At 49.5% G+C, this 12,461-nt stretch overlaps 1 protein-coding gene across 5 annotated transcripts in view; it reads right to left on the bottom strand.

Annotated features, from left to right (window-relative positions):
- Positions 1 to 5,972, bottom strand: part of Jade1 (jade family PHD finger 1) — a 52,865-nt gene extending 46,893 nt beyond the window's left edge. The window contains exon 1 of one of the 5 annotated variants that reach the window (XM_026390889.2): positions 5,891 to 5,972. The gene's annotated coding sequence lies outside the window, so the exon portion shown is untranslated. Of the gene's footprint in view, positions 1 to 3,996; positions 4,013 to 4,421; positions 4,561 to 5,484; positions 5,553 to 5,662; positions 5,685 to 5,890 lie in introns of those variants that run through there. The other 4 variants (XM_026390893.2, XM_026390895.2, XM_026390891.2 and 1 more) reach the window with 4 other exon arrangements.
- Positions 5,973 to 12,461: the final 6,489 nt, after the last annotated feature.

Genomic DNA, 12,461 nt, shown 5'->3' with positions numbered 1-12,461 from the left:
CACTCTGTTCCTGGGCTCTGAACCTCAAACTTACGTGTCCCTTCCACTTGCAGGGAGAAGGGCATTCCAGGGCTTTCTGCATTTATTAGAAAGGCAAAGAAACTCATTTCCTCAGAGCCACCAACTTCAAAAAAGCAAATATATATACATATACATCCTCTTGTGTGTATATATATATATATATATATATATATATATATACACATATACATCCTCTTATATATATATATATACATATACATCCTCATATATATATATATATATATATATACACATAAATTTTAGTTGTAGTTGGACACAATACCTTTATTTATTTATCTTTATGTGCTGCTGAGGATTGAAATCAGGGCTTCAAATGTGCTAGGTGAGCACTCTATCACTGAGCCACAAACCCAGCCCCATATACATCCTCTTGATCACAGAACAAAGTTTCTGCTTGTTTGGGGGAGGGGTCAATAGGGATTGAACTGCCACACGCCCCCACCCTATCCTATTTTGTATTTTATTTAGAGACAGGGTCTCACTGAGTTGCTTAGTGGCCTTGAACTTGCCTCACCCTCCTAAGCCACTGGGCTTACAGGCCAGACCAAAATTTTTGCATTAAAAGTACACCAGAAGCCAGATGCACCAGTGAATTGCCTATAATCTCATCAATTCAGGAGGCTGGGACAAGAGGATCACAAATTCAAAGCCCATCTCAGAAAAGGGGGGGTTGCAACTCAGTGGTAGAGTGCCCCTGGGTTCAATCCCAGGATCCCCCCAAAAGAGTGCACAAATAACAGACTCTTTCAATTAAATCTCAACTTTGAGACTATATTCTATTGAGATAAAAACATAATAATTATCCAACTTTTTGGTTTTTGTTTTTTACAATTCTGGCAACCAGACCCAGGACCTGTGACATGCTAAGCAAGTGCTCTCTCCGCTGAGCTGCCTCCCCAGCACTAAATGTTAAATACACATTCAGAGTCTGCTACAAGATCTTGAAGATGGAGAATAGACTGAAAGCTAAAACTTTCAAGGAAACAACTTACCTGTCTCAGGCAGGAATTAAAATAGTTTTCCAACAAAAATGGGGGGGGGCGTGTGGCTGTAATTGGGAAATGTAACACCAATTTTCTAAGTTAAAGGTTTGAACAAGAGAGTTTAGAACCGATATAACTCTCACTGTTTTATCAAGTCAAACTTTTCCACACCAACTTAAATAAAAAGCAAGGTGTGGGGGCTGGATTGTGGCCCAGTGGTAGAGTACGTGTGAGTCCCTGGGTTCAATCCTCAGCACTACCTAAAGACAAATAAATAATGGTATTGTGTCCATCTACAACTAAATATACAAAAAGCAAGATGTGTTGACTAAGGTCTTAGTCTTAATTTCCTCCAGAGGATTTCCATTCTATAGACCTTGCAGGAAAACTGGGTTTACAATGCAAATTCTGAGAGACCACTAACTGCAATGGTATAGGAGGTGCCTCAAAATACTCAAGGGTCAGGCAGAGCTTCAGCAACAGGAAAATGCAGAAGCAAGCAGAACCATGCAGGTCCCCAGGCTCGTCCTCATCCCAGCCCCAGCCCCAGGACATATCGGCTAATGGCTTGTTTGCTGTTCCAGCCACCTCAGACACAAACATGTGACAAATCTTCTTCCAACCATCTGTGGATAAATACACCAGTTGGGCTCCACGAAGTGGTGTCCACCTGAAATCCCAGCTACTCAGGAAGCTGGGGCAAGAGGATCCAAGTTTGAGGCCAGCCTGGGCAATGACCCAGTCTCAAAATAAACGAAAGGGACTGGGGTTATAGTTGGGCAATAGAGCGCTTGCAAACCAAGTGAGAGGACCTGGGTTCCAGAAAGTGTTTTTCAGAAAAGTGGTCTCCTAATGTAAGGTTTCCAAATTACAAAAAACATTATTTAAATATTAGATTTCCAACTTTGTTTAAGTAGTCAACTACATTTCCAAAGGCTTGTCTCCTCAGTCCTATATATCCTGTCAAAAACTGAGGAAGAATCTACTTCAGGGAAACAACCAGATGCAATAAATGGTTTTTGAGAGGACAGTGGTTTGAACAAAGTTATTCTGCCACATTTGAGGGCCAAATGGGGAGATCTGAACATGTGCCAGTAATACAAGAGATTAAAGTTTACTAAGCTGGCTGTCAGGAAGAAAGCTCCTTACAGAACTCCACCTACAGCATGATCTCACTTTGATTCCAACACACATGCACAGGAAATTCTCTGGAAGGTGGTACAACAGTGATCTCTGGATGGCAAGAGAGCATTTTTATTTTATTTGCTTCTTTTTCTAGTTTTCAGAAATGTACATGTAAGACCATCTCTGTAGTGTTTTTTTTTTTTTTTTTCAGATCAACAGGTAAGATTGCAGTTCTGCTTTAACTCTGACCAAGTCTCCAAGTCAGCTTCACATCATCTTCATCGAGCTAAGGGACAGCTCCTTTCTAAAATAAGACATTTCCTTAAAGTCCAAGTGGTAATCCCTGCTTTCACTCATTCTGTATAACTACATAACTACTATAACAAGCTTGGTAACCAAAGACTCATTTATACAGAAATTCTGTAAAGTGATGGAATAATAAGATATTTTTCCTTTTAAATGCACATACACCCAACTTTGTCAAAATTTAAATCTCTGCAGAGTTCACTCAATCTTTCTTACTAGAAAGTAGCCTGTAATCTTGACAAAATCAAGTTCAAGTTCAACTGCAGGTTCAGACAACTCCCATTATCGCTGCTAGTATAGGGACAAAAGGAGATATGGGGAAACCCAGTACTTAGAAAGCTCTAAATTACATTTGTTTTAGCTGTTAGAATGAAAATACCAGGTCAAATACCCTTACAAAAATACACATAAACACCAAATAATAAGAAAGTTTTATCTGACTTTAAAGCGACAGTACGTGGGACTAAAACCTCCCGTTTAAAAAGGCCAGTGTCCGCTGGGTGCCGGCCCCGGACTCCCCCGCAGGCGCTGCCCCCAGGAACTACTCGCCACCCGAGGCCAGGGCTGGGCCAGGGCTGGGCCCCGGCACCCCGCCTTCCTCGGCTGGAGGGGGTTCCAGCCATCAGCTGCCATCGGATCCAAATGCGACTTCCTGCGGCATCTCTTCCCTCCGGGGGTCACTACCTAAAGTCGGCTTTCGGGGGAACTCTCTTCCGCATCTCAGAAGAAGTTCCTCGGCCCGGGAGGCTCCGGCCGGGCTCGAGCAGCAGTAGAGCCGCCGCCGCAGGCCCCCGCGAGCAGCCCGCCCCCGCCCCCGGGAGCGCCGCGGGCGCCTCGAGCCGCGGCGGCCACCAGCACTTTACAAAGAGGAGCCGAGCGCCTCTCGGCGGGCGGCGGCGCGGGGCGGCCGCGTCCCCTGCGCTCCCGAGCCGGCGGCGGCTCCAAACGGCCCGCGCCGCCGCCGCATTCCTAACGGGCTCCGAGGGCGCGTTCAAATCGCCCGCTTTTTTGTCTGCTCGCAGCATCCACCGGGCGGCGGGCGAGGCCCCGGGGGCCGGGCCGAGACGCCGCCGCCGCCGCCGGAGTGCGCAGGGCCCGCGCCGCCCCGCCCTCCGCCGCTCCCCGGCGGCCGAGACAACGGCGCGGGAGGCGGGCAGCGAGGCCGGCGCCCCCGCCGCGACCGGGCCCGGCGCCGGTGACACCTCGGCGCGGCGCGAGCCGACCGCTCCCTCCGCGGCTCGCCCCCGCCGCCGCCCTCTCCGTGGCGGGGCGGCCGCCGCCGCGCTCCCGCCCGCCCGCCGCCGCTGCACCAATCCGCTCGGCCCCAGTTGCAAATCAAACGCTCCCTCGCGTGCACAAGCCACTAGCGCCGCTGGAAACGGCCGCGCCGGCCCCCGCCCGCGCCGCTCCGGGGCGGCACCTTCGGGCCGGGCCGGGCCGGCCGGCGAGAAACGGCTGCGAGCGGCGGCGGCGGCGGCGGCCCCGAGCGGGCTCGGCTCGGCTCCCGCCCCCCCAGACAGTTCTGGAAACTGTGGATCACCTCTGTCACAGGAAGCCATCCGGCGAGGAAGGCGGCGCGGAACCAACAAACAGACGCCCGCGGACGCCCGCCGGAACCGGCGCGGGGACCGCGGCGGCTGCGGGCCGTTCCCGGCGGGGCGCGGCGGCCGCCCCCGCGCCGCGGGCTTTGTGCGGGGCTCCCGCGGCGCGGGCGCGGCGGGCCGGCGTCTCCGCCTCCGCAGCCCCCGCCCCGGCCCTGGCCGCGCCGCGGGGCGGTGAGGTGACGCCTCGGCCGCCGCCCGACCCCATTTCCACACCGGGCCGCCTCTCCTCCAACACGAGAGGCGGGCTACAAAAAGTTGGCCCCGAGGCCACCCAGCACCTGCCCACGTGCCGCGGAGGCTCGCTCCCGGGTCTCCCCCGTCCCTTCCCCCCGCCGCCCTCGGCCGCCAGGTCACCTATTACCGGTGGGTGGGGAGAGAGGCTGCTATTTAAACGCCCGCGGAAGTTGAGGCACCCCCACTGGCGGGTGCCGTGCACCTGCCTCCCGCCGCCGCGCTCCGCCACTTTGAGCAGCAGCCGCGTCCTCGGCCCCGCCTCCTGCCCGAAGGCGGGCGGGGGGGGGAGCGGGAAGGAGGTGGAAGGGATCGAATTTCTCCAGCAAATGGGACCGTTCCGACAGGATTCGGTTCCCCGGTCAACATTCCACATTCCATCCCTCTCCCGCATTTGCAAGCCAGCGCCGAGCAACCCGGAAAGCCTGCTGGCTACTGAACCACAGCCCCCAACTCGCGAACACACACTCACAGGCACAGGACACGTGCACTGTGGAGGGCTTTGCAACTTGCAGTCCCGGGGTACACACTGCACGTTCATTTAAAGCAGCCAGGAGACCAGGAGACCCCACCCCCACAATTTGCAGAGGGTGCCAAAGGTTGCAATTTGCAATCCGTTTTAAGTTCATGATTAATCGGTACTTTGCTCTATCGATGTAACTCCTTCCCAATTCCACCGAGGGAGGGTTTTACACTTCATAGGCGGTCTCACTGTAAGTACAGGTCTGGTCGTTGGAAACCCAATTTGGAAGAATCTAATTGCCAAGGTGTCCCTCCACCCCTGCTCACTGCCCTTGAATTGATGCAATGAATATTTTGGACATGTGGTGACGCGGTGACAAGGGCCAGGGCTGCGGCCGCTCCACAAAGATGTACCTACTCGCACCTACGTTCGGACAAATACGGTCCTTCCCCCATACACACAGGGCCACACACTCTGGATTCATGTATGTACGCGAACCTGCGTTCTGCCATTGCCATCTGTCTACCAAGTTGTTACTAGGCTTTCCACTTTCATGCAGCCTCATGCACTTTGGCTTTTTAAATTTTTCTATGAACTAAACTGCGTTTCTGCTGCTGAACGCGTTTGATTGATGATTCACCTGAAAACCGCATGTTCTTAGCGAATTCAAAAGAAAAAGCTCCGAGTCTTCGCCCCCCCCCAATTGAAAAATAATCATAATAAAACTTACTAATCCAACAGAGATCAATTCTCAGGATCCAGACATCATCCTCTCCTCCTCCTCCGGCCCCCGCCCCGGCAAAGCCCAAGTTACTGGTGGGATAGTAACACTGCGCTCGGCGGCCGCCTCCCTCCCTCCTCGCTACGGATCGAGAACCCAATCTTTTGGCGCCATATTAATGACGTACTATATTATTTCCACTAGGCAGCGACCTTCGGCATTAAATTACTCCCGAGAACTCCCGAGCAAAGCAACAAAACCATCAAATATGGCTGAGCCTTCGGCTCGTCCTGCAGCCGCCGCCGCCGCCGCCGCCGCCGCCGCGGGGCCGGGACGCGCACCCCGACCCACGCGCGGACACGCGCGGACACACGCGCGGCGCGCCCCCCGCGGCCCCCGGGGCCCGCGCGCGTACCTGCTGCGGAGGGCTCCGGCCGAGGCGCTGGGCTCCGCGCCGCCCGCTCGCGCCGCGCCGCATGAGTCCGGGCCGCGGTGGGCGGACGCGCGGGGCGCCGGGCGGGCCCCTGCCCTCGCCGGCGCGCACACAGCCGGCACTCGCGCGCGGAGGCGCTCCCGGCCGGGCGTTTGGCTGGTTATGGAGGAAGGACTGTGTGAATCCAACTCATTTCTGGGTCACTGCTGCCACAGGGGGGAGCACTTTAATCCCTTGCCAAAAGCGGAGGGTGGGGACGCGCGGGCGGAGGGAGCGCGCGGGGCGCCGGCGGCGCGGGGGGCTCGGCCCGCGTTAACTCTTGGCGGCCCGCGCGGGGGCCGGGGCCGCGGGGGCGCCGGGGCCGCGCAGCGCTGCCGTCACCTGCCCGCGAGCCCGGAGCTACCCAGCCGTCCGCAGGCCGCGAGGCGGGGATTCAGCCCACCCCTTCCAGCTGCTGTCCCAGTTCCAACTCCTGTCTGACGTCGAGATGGATTCTTTCGAATTAGCTTAAAATTAAGTAGATTAAAAACGTGGCTCTTGAGGGGTGTGACTTCGGTGAAAGATTTTATGTTGAAGCTGAACGGCAAGATAAATAGTTCTTTTGTTTCGTAGTAACAGTTTTAAGGAGTTGTGGATTCAAGTGACATTTTTAAATAGATAATCCCGATTCTGGAACCCAAACCCCATCTCTACCCAAATCTGTATTGAACTGATTAATTGCAAGTGAGCCCTTAAAAGATAGCGATTCTGAATGGACACCGTCTCCATGTTATGTTACACAGGGTAACAACTGAACATCTCCTTCCAAATATGAGGATTGAGCCTAATGCTAACATTGGGACTTCAGAGTGATAAAAAAAAAAAAAAAATCAGTTCTTGAAGATTCATTTTCGGGATTTGTGAGTGTGTGTGTGTAAGACTGAGTAGTTTCTGATTTCCCACAGAATGAATGTAAACTTGGTTTTATTTGGAGGGTAAAGTACTCCCTTCATGCATCTGCAAAGGAAATAACCGTGTATGTGACATTCATCTTCAAAAGGAAAAAAGTACAGATTAAAACTCCCATTCACCAAATAGGAACAGTGATTACTAATTGCAAAATTTAATATTGAACCCAAAAGGTATACTTTATACACTGGAATAATTCTGATTAAATCAGATTTGATCTCACACAATCACACCCAACCCACCCACCTACATCCAGAACATTCTAATCTGATAAATGGCAAAACAAAACTAATTGAGCCTTCCAATTATTTTTCAGGAAACAAAGTAAACCAAAAGAAATTTTAAAATATATCCTCTTTTTGCCTCTCCTGTTTCCCTAATGAAGAGTGTAGACTCCCTACACTCTTCAGTCCTATTCATGTGTTTTCTTAATCCTTTTCACAGAGAGCACATATGTAAAGCACTAATTTAACCATCATCATAACTATTATGAGATTGATATGATGATGGTTAAATTATATTGCCTACAGTTATTATTTTCCTTGGTTCACCTTACACATACCCTGTGTAGAAGAAAAAGTACAAAGACTTCATAGCCAAACCGTTAGGTCTGCCTCCACTACTAGTTACCAACTTGAGTGGCCGGCTGGTAAGTTACAGAACTCCGGACTTCAGTTTATTTCTGGGTAATAGAATGAAGTTAACTGCTGTCCCCTAACCTGAAGAGTTGTTTAAGAGAAATGAGATAACCCCATCAGAACGCAAGAGCAGAGGTCTTGATAGTAAGAGGTTGTCTACTCCCTTGGGATACTGGACAATTGCAATTTTACTTAACTCCAGTCAGCCTTACTTCATTCATTTTTCCTTAAAATTTTTTTTATAAATTTTAAAATTGCATTTGTCACTTACTGGTTTGCTCCTTCTGACTATTCCTACCTCTAAAACATCAGGGAGCAAACTCAAAGCACACTTAATAAACAGATGACAAAATGAAAAGGTAAAATACACACAGACTCTCCGCACTGATGGTCTGGTCAGGACTGAGGGTCCCATGAACATCCTCTCATTATGCTATGGCTTAAGATTCTGGGCATGGAGACAGTGTTCTGTGCTATACACAGCTCTGCCCTGGAAGTCAGAAGACACCCACCAACTCAGTGTGACTCTGGAATGATCTCCATGGGCCTGCTTTCTCCACCAAGACAACAAGAAAACTAATATCTAAGGTCCCTCTCCTCTTTAACAGCCAGTAATCTCTGATTGCTCTTACCAAACTTAGAAAGGGAGCTATTTGAAGAAATGGAGGCCAACTTGAATCCATGAGGAACATGTAAAAACATTTTGTCATTAATGATCAGCAGTTGGCATTTCTTAAAATAATAGGTGTCTTTTGCCATCAGGCCACAAAGGAAACTTTCCTAGAATCTCTTTCTAAAATGGGAAAGGCAATGACATGGTTTGCCTTGCGGCAACACCGATAATGCAGCCTAGAATAAGTATTAAGCTGACAATTAGGAAAACGAGTTTCTTATTCCACTCTGTCACTTACTCTTTCCTTGCAAATCACTCAGGATCACTCTTTCCTCGTCTCTGCAATATTCTGGTAATTCACACTGTATTATCAAAGATGGGGAGAGGGGCTGGGGGGATAGCTCAGTTGGTACAGTGCTTGCCTTGCAGGCACAAGGCCCTGGGTTCAATCCCCAGCACCACAAAATAAAGAAAAAAAAAAAAAAAAAGCTATTCTGCAGGGATAGGTTGCCTAGCATGTGTGAGGCCCTGGGTTTAATCCTCAATGCCACATAAAAATAAATAAAGTTACTGTGTCTATCTACAACTAAAAAAATACTTTAAAAAATACTTAAAAAAAAAAAAAGATGAGAGGACATTCCAAGAAATAGACACAAGGCAGTCAAAATACCAAGATTCTCATCTTTTCCTGAACTGATCAGTTTTCATCGTGATAATCACAATTCTACATATCCTTACATTCTGCTATAATCATATATAGTTTGTTTTCTTTGGATTTTTATGGAATAAAAACTTGGATTTTTACATTCATATTTCTGATTTTGAAGCCATTCATGATTAAACCTCTAAATGTTTATCTGGTCATTTCATTTTGTATAGTCTCCATAGGTAAAGAATTACAAGTCCTTAACAAGAGATTCACAATTGTTCATGTTTGGGGAACTTTGAGAATCTAGCTCAGTAGTAGCATGTGCCTTGCATATACAAAACCATGGATTCAATTCCCAACACCACACACACAAAGAAAAAGGCTTGTTCATATTTGAAATGAAGAGGTACATTTACTGAAGTCTTTCATTTTCTCATTCCTTTAGGGAAATGAGGAAGATTTTTTTTTTTTTTTTTTTGGTGCTGGGAATTGAACCCAGGGCCTTGTATAAGTGAGACAAGCACTGTACCAGCTGAGCTACATCCTCAGCCTGAGAAATGAATTCTTATTGGTAAATACCATTGCCGATTGGTATATCTTACAACATACAGATAAATAAAATTAATGCACAAGGGCAACCCTGAATAAAATGTATTATGTTCTAAAGGTTTATTTGTATTTACTTTTTTTTTTTTTTTAGAACATTGCATTTGTACCCAAAATAAGCCTTGTTATAAAGAGGACATGGGTTGTCGAGTAGATTTTTAAGAATAATTTTAACAACTACACGATAGACAAGAGTAGCTTGGTTAACTTTTTCGAGTGATATTATAGGGGGAGGATCCAGTTCAACAAGTAAAGTTGAGAACCATAGTTAATACCTGTCTGAACCCTATGAGAAGAAACAGGAGGTGATGGTAAGAAATTGGGACTGGAGTTTCCTGTCTGGCCAGGTGATGAGGTCACCTGTCCTGAACAGTCCTCGGCCCCTCCAGATAGGTCTTTGTAACATTCAAATACATGGAGTGATTGTAAAGCAAATACAGTTTTCATTGCTGTCACTATCAACCACATTATTTTTTTTTCTTGAGACTCTTCCTTTACTTTTTGTTTTCTTTTGCTTCTTTTTATGTTGGTTGTTTAATTTTATGGATGTTCATACTTTTAGCACAAGATAAATGTCAAAGACCAAGAAATTTTGACCACTACCTTTGAGACTTCCAAAGCCTTTGTGTCCCACCCCTCTTACTTTCTATCTGAAAAATCACTCTAGCCCTCCAGCCTTCGCTTCCTACTAGGAGCAGAAGGGTGATCCCTGATCTCCACCACCAGATGCAAGCAACACTAGAGCTGCTCAGATGCATTATTTGGGGCCACATCCTAGACCTACGTCTAGGATCAAACGTCTTAATGGGGGCTGGGGGTTGTAGCTCAGTGGTAGAGCATTTACTTCGAAAGCATGAGGTACTGGGTTCAATCCTCAGCACCACATAAAAAGTAATAATAACAAACAAAAATATTAAAAAAAAAAAAAGACTTAACGGGTCTTCAGGAAATTCTCATCCACACTCAAGTAAAGAACCACTGGTGTAGCTCTCATTCCCACCAGCCACACTTTCATCCTATTTTCTGAACTTTCTTTACGTATGGTCCATCATTCATCAGCCAGCTATTTATCAAGCAATTATTATTTTGCAGGCACAGGACTAGGCACTGGAGACAAGGGGACAAATAAACAAACTGGAGACAAGGAGACAAATACACAGGCCAGGGACTGGGGCGGCAGGTGTGTCAGTGGTAGAGACGATGCTTAGCAAGCTGGAGGCCATGGGTTTGATCCCCAGCAAAGACACCTCTTCCCCAGTGAAAATGCAGGCAGTTAAGCTAATTTTCTGTCCACCCGTGAGTAGAAAATACTATTTAAAAAAAAAAAAAAAAGGTCAGCCAACTGCAGGATTTGGGGGCAGCGCAGGGCATGGACGCCTGATTTTCCATCGGTGGTGAGAGTGGTCAGAGCAGACGGGTAGGGTAAGTGACATCTAAGGGATCAGGGGCATTAGCCGGGCGAGGGGGAGCCAGGAGGTCGGGTCCCGACCTTGCACCACCCTGAGGCTTCCTGCGAATTGGCTGTTTGGGGAGGCTGCGGGTGGGCAGTCGGGAGGCCCACCGACGCCAAGGCCTGCGACCAAGGCTTCAAACTGGCCTCCGTCTTGGGAAGTTTGGGGATCGCCCAGTTGCGCGCCCCGGGCCGTGGCAGTGGGGCCCGCCGGGGAGGGCGGTGGCTGGGAGGAGAGCCGCCGGGTGGACGGACGGCAGAGGGCCCCGCGCCGACGGCAGGTGGAGGGCCGGCCCGGGGCACGCAGAGCCGGGCGAGGCCCGGCACCCGAGCCCGCAGGGGTCCTGCCCGACCCCCTCTCCACCTGCGGACGCCGCCGCCCGGGCCGGCACAGTCCCCCGGGTCGCCGCCCGCAGTCTCTGTATGGGAAAGCGCCACTTCCCCCTTTCCTTTCGCCGTGCACCGGAATGGCCCATTATAACCCGAGCCCCGTCATTAGCAAATGAAAAACGGGCTGGCTTTTCCCGGGGCACAGCGGGCTGGAGGAGGAGGAGGAGGAAGCGGGGAGCAGGCTTCCCTCCCAAAGGCTTCGTTTAAATGTTAATGAAGCACAGAAAAGGAGGTGAAGCTGTTAGGTTTCTGCATTAAAACTGCTTAAAATTTCACTTTTTGGAGCGCGCCTGTGTGTGTGTGTGTGTGTGTGTGTGTGTGTGTGTGTGTGTGTGTTGCCCCGTGGCGTCTTTAGGTGTGGGCAAGATTGATGGGTTGGTTGACAGGGTGAGGAAGTTGGAGATGACTCCGAATTCTCTGACTTGGAGAACTGAGTGAACTCCTTCCTTTACTGAGCAGATTTTTGCTGAGCACTGCGCCCAGGGCCTACGGTGGTGAACCAGACACGTAAACCCCTACTCCTCCGGAGCTCACATTCATCGTGCGCGACAGGAAAGGCAAGAGTGGGGACATGAACAACTGTTGGAGGTGCCCAGGGACACCGTCTGAGGATACCTGAGCCAGATGGGACCTGGAGCTGGTGCTGGAAAGAAGGGCTGGGCTGCCCATCCTGGATTAGGATTTACCAGCATAAAGAGACTGGAGGGCGAGATGGGCTGGAAGAGTCTATAAAGTGAGGAGAAATCTGGGTTTAGGCTAGAAACTAAGGAGACCTGATTAAAAGATGGACAAGGAAGTTGCAAAACTTCAGTGGTTTCCTTGAAGACAGTCCCAGAATAATGCAAATATGTTAGCCATCTTAGAGCCTGAATCAGGACTTCTAAACACCTTTGGAGAAACTCACAGACCCTCGCTGATTGCTTCCAGTACATATTGTCCCTTATCCCCACCTGCACAGCACCCTGAGTCAGGCATTTCCTAATCAGAAAGGTAATCCATTCTCCCCAGATTCCATCTCAAAGCTTCTTTCTTGTCCTGGGTCAGCCAATCTGCTACTGCTGTCTACCTCAGCACTTTCTGCAGATCTCTTCCCTGATTCCACCAGTAAAGGGGATTGAACCCAGGGGTACTCTACCCTGAGCTACATCCCCAGCTCTTGCTCTCTCTTTTTTTTTAAGACAGGTTGTTTGTGGGGCTTTTTTGTTGTTTTTGGTTTTTGGTTTTGGCACTGGGAATTGAACTCAGGGACATTCGACCAC

The sequence above is a fragment of the Urocitellus parryii genome, chromosome 10 (assembly GCF_045843805.1).
Source record: "Urocitellus parryii isolate mUroPar1 chromosome 10, mUroPar1.hap1, whole genome shotgun sequence".
NCBI classification, from domain to species: domain Eukaryota; kingdom Metazoa; phylum Chordata; class Mammalia; order Rodentia; family Sciuridae; genus Urocitellus; species Urocitellus parryii.
This window is presented reverse-complemented; position numbering and strand designations above follow the sequence as displayed.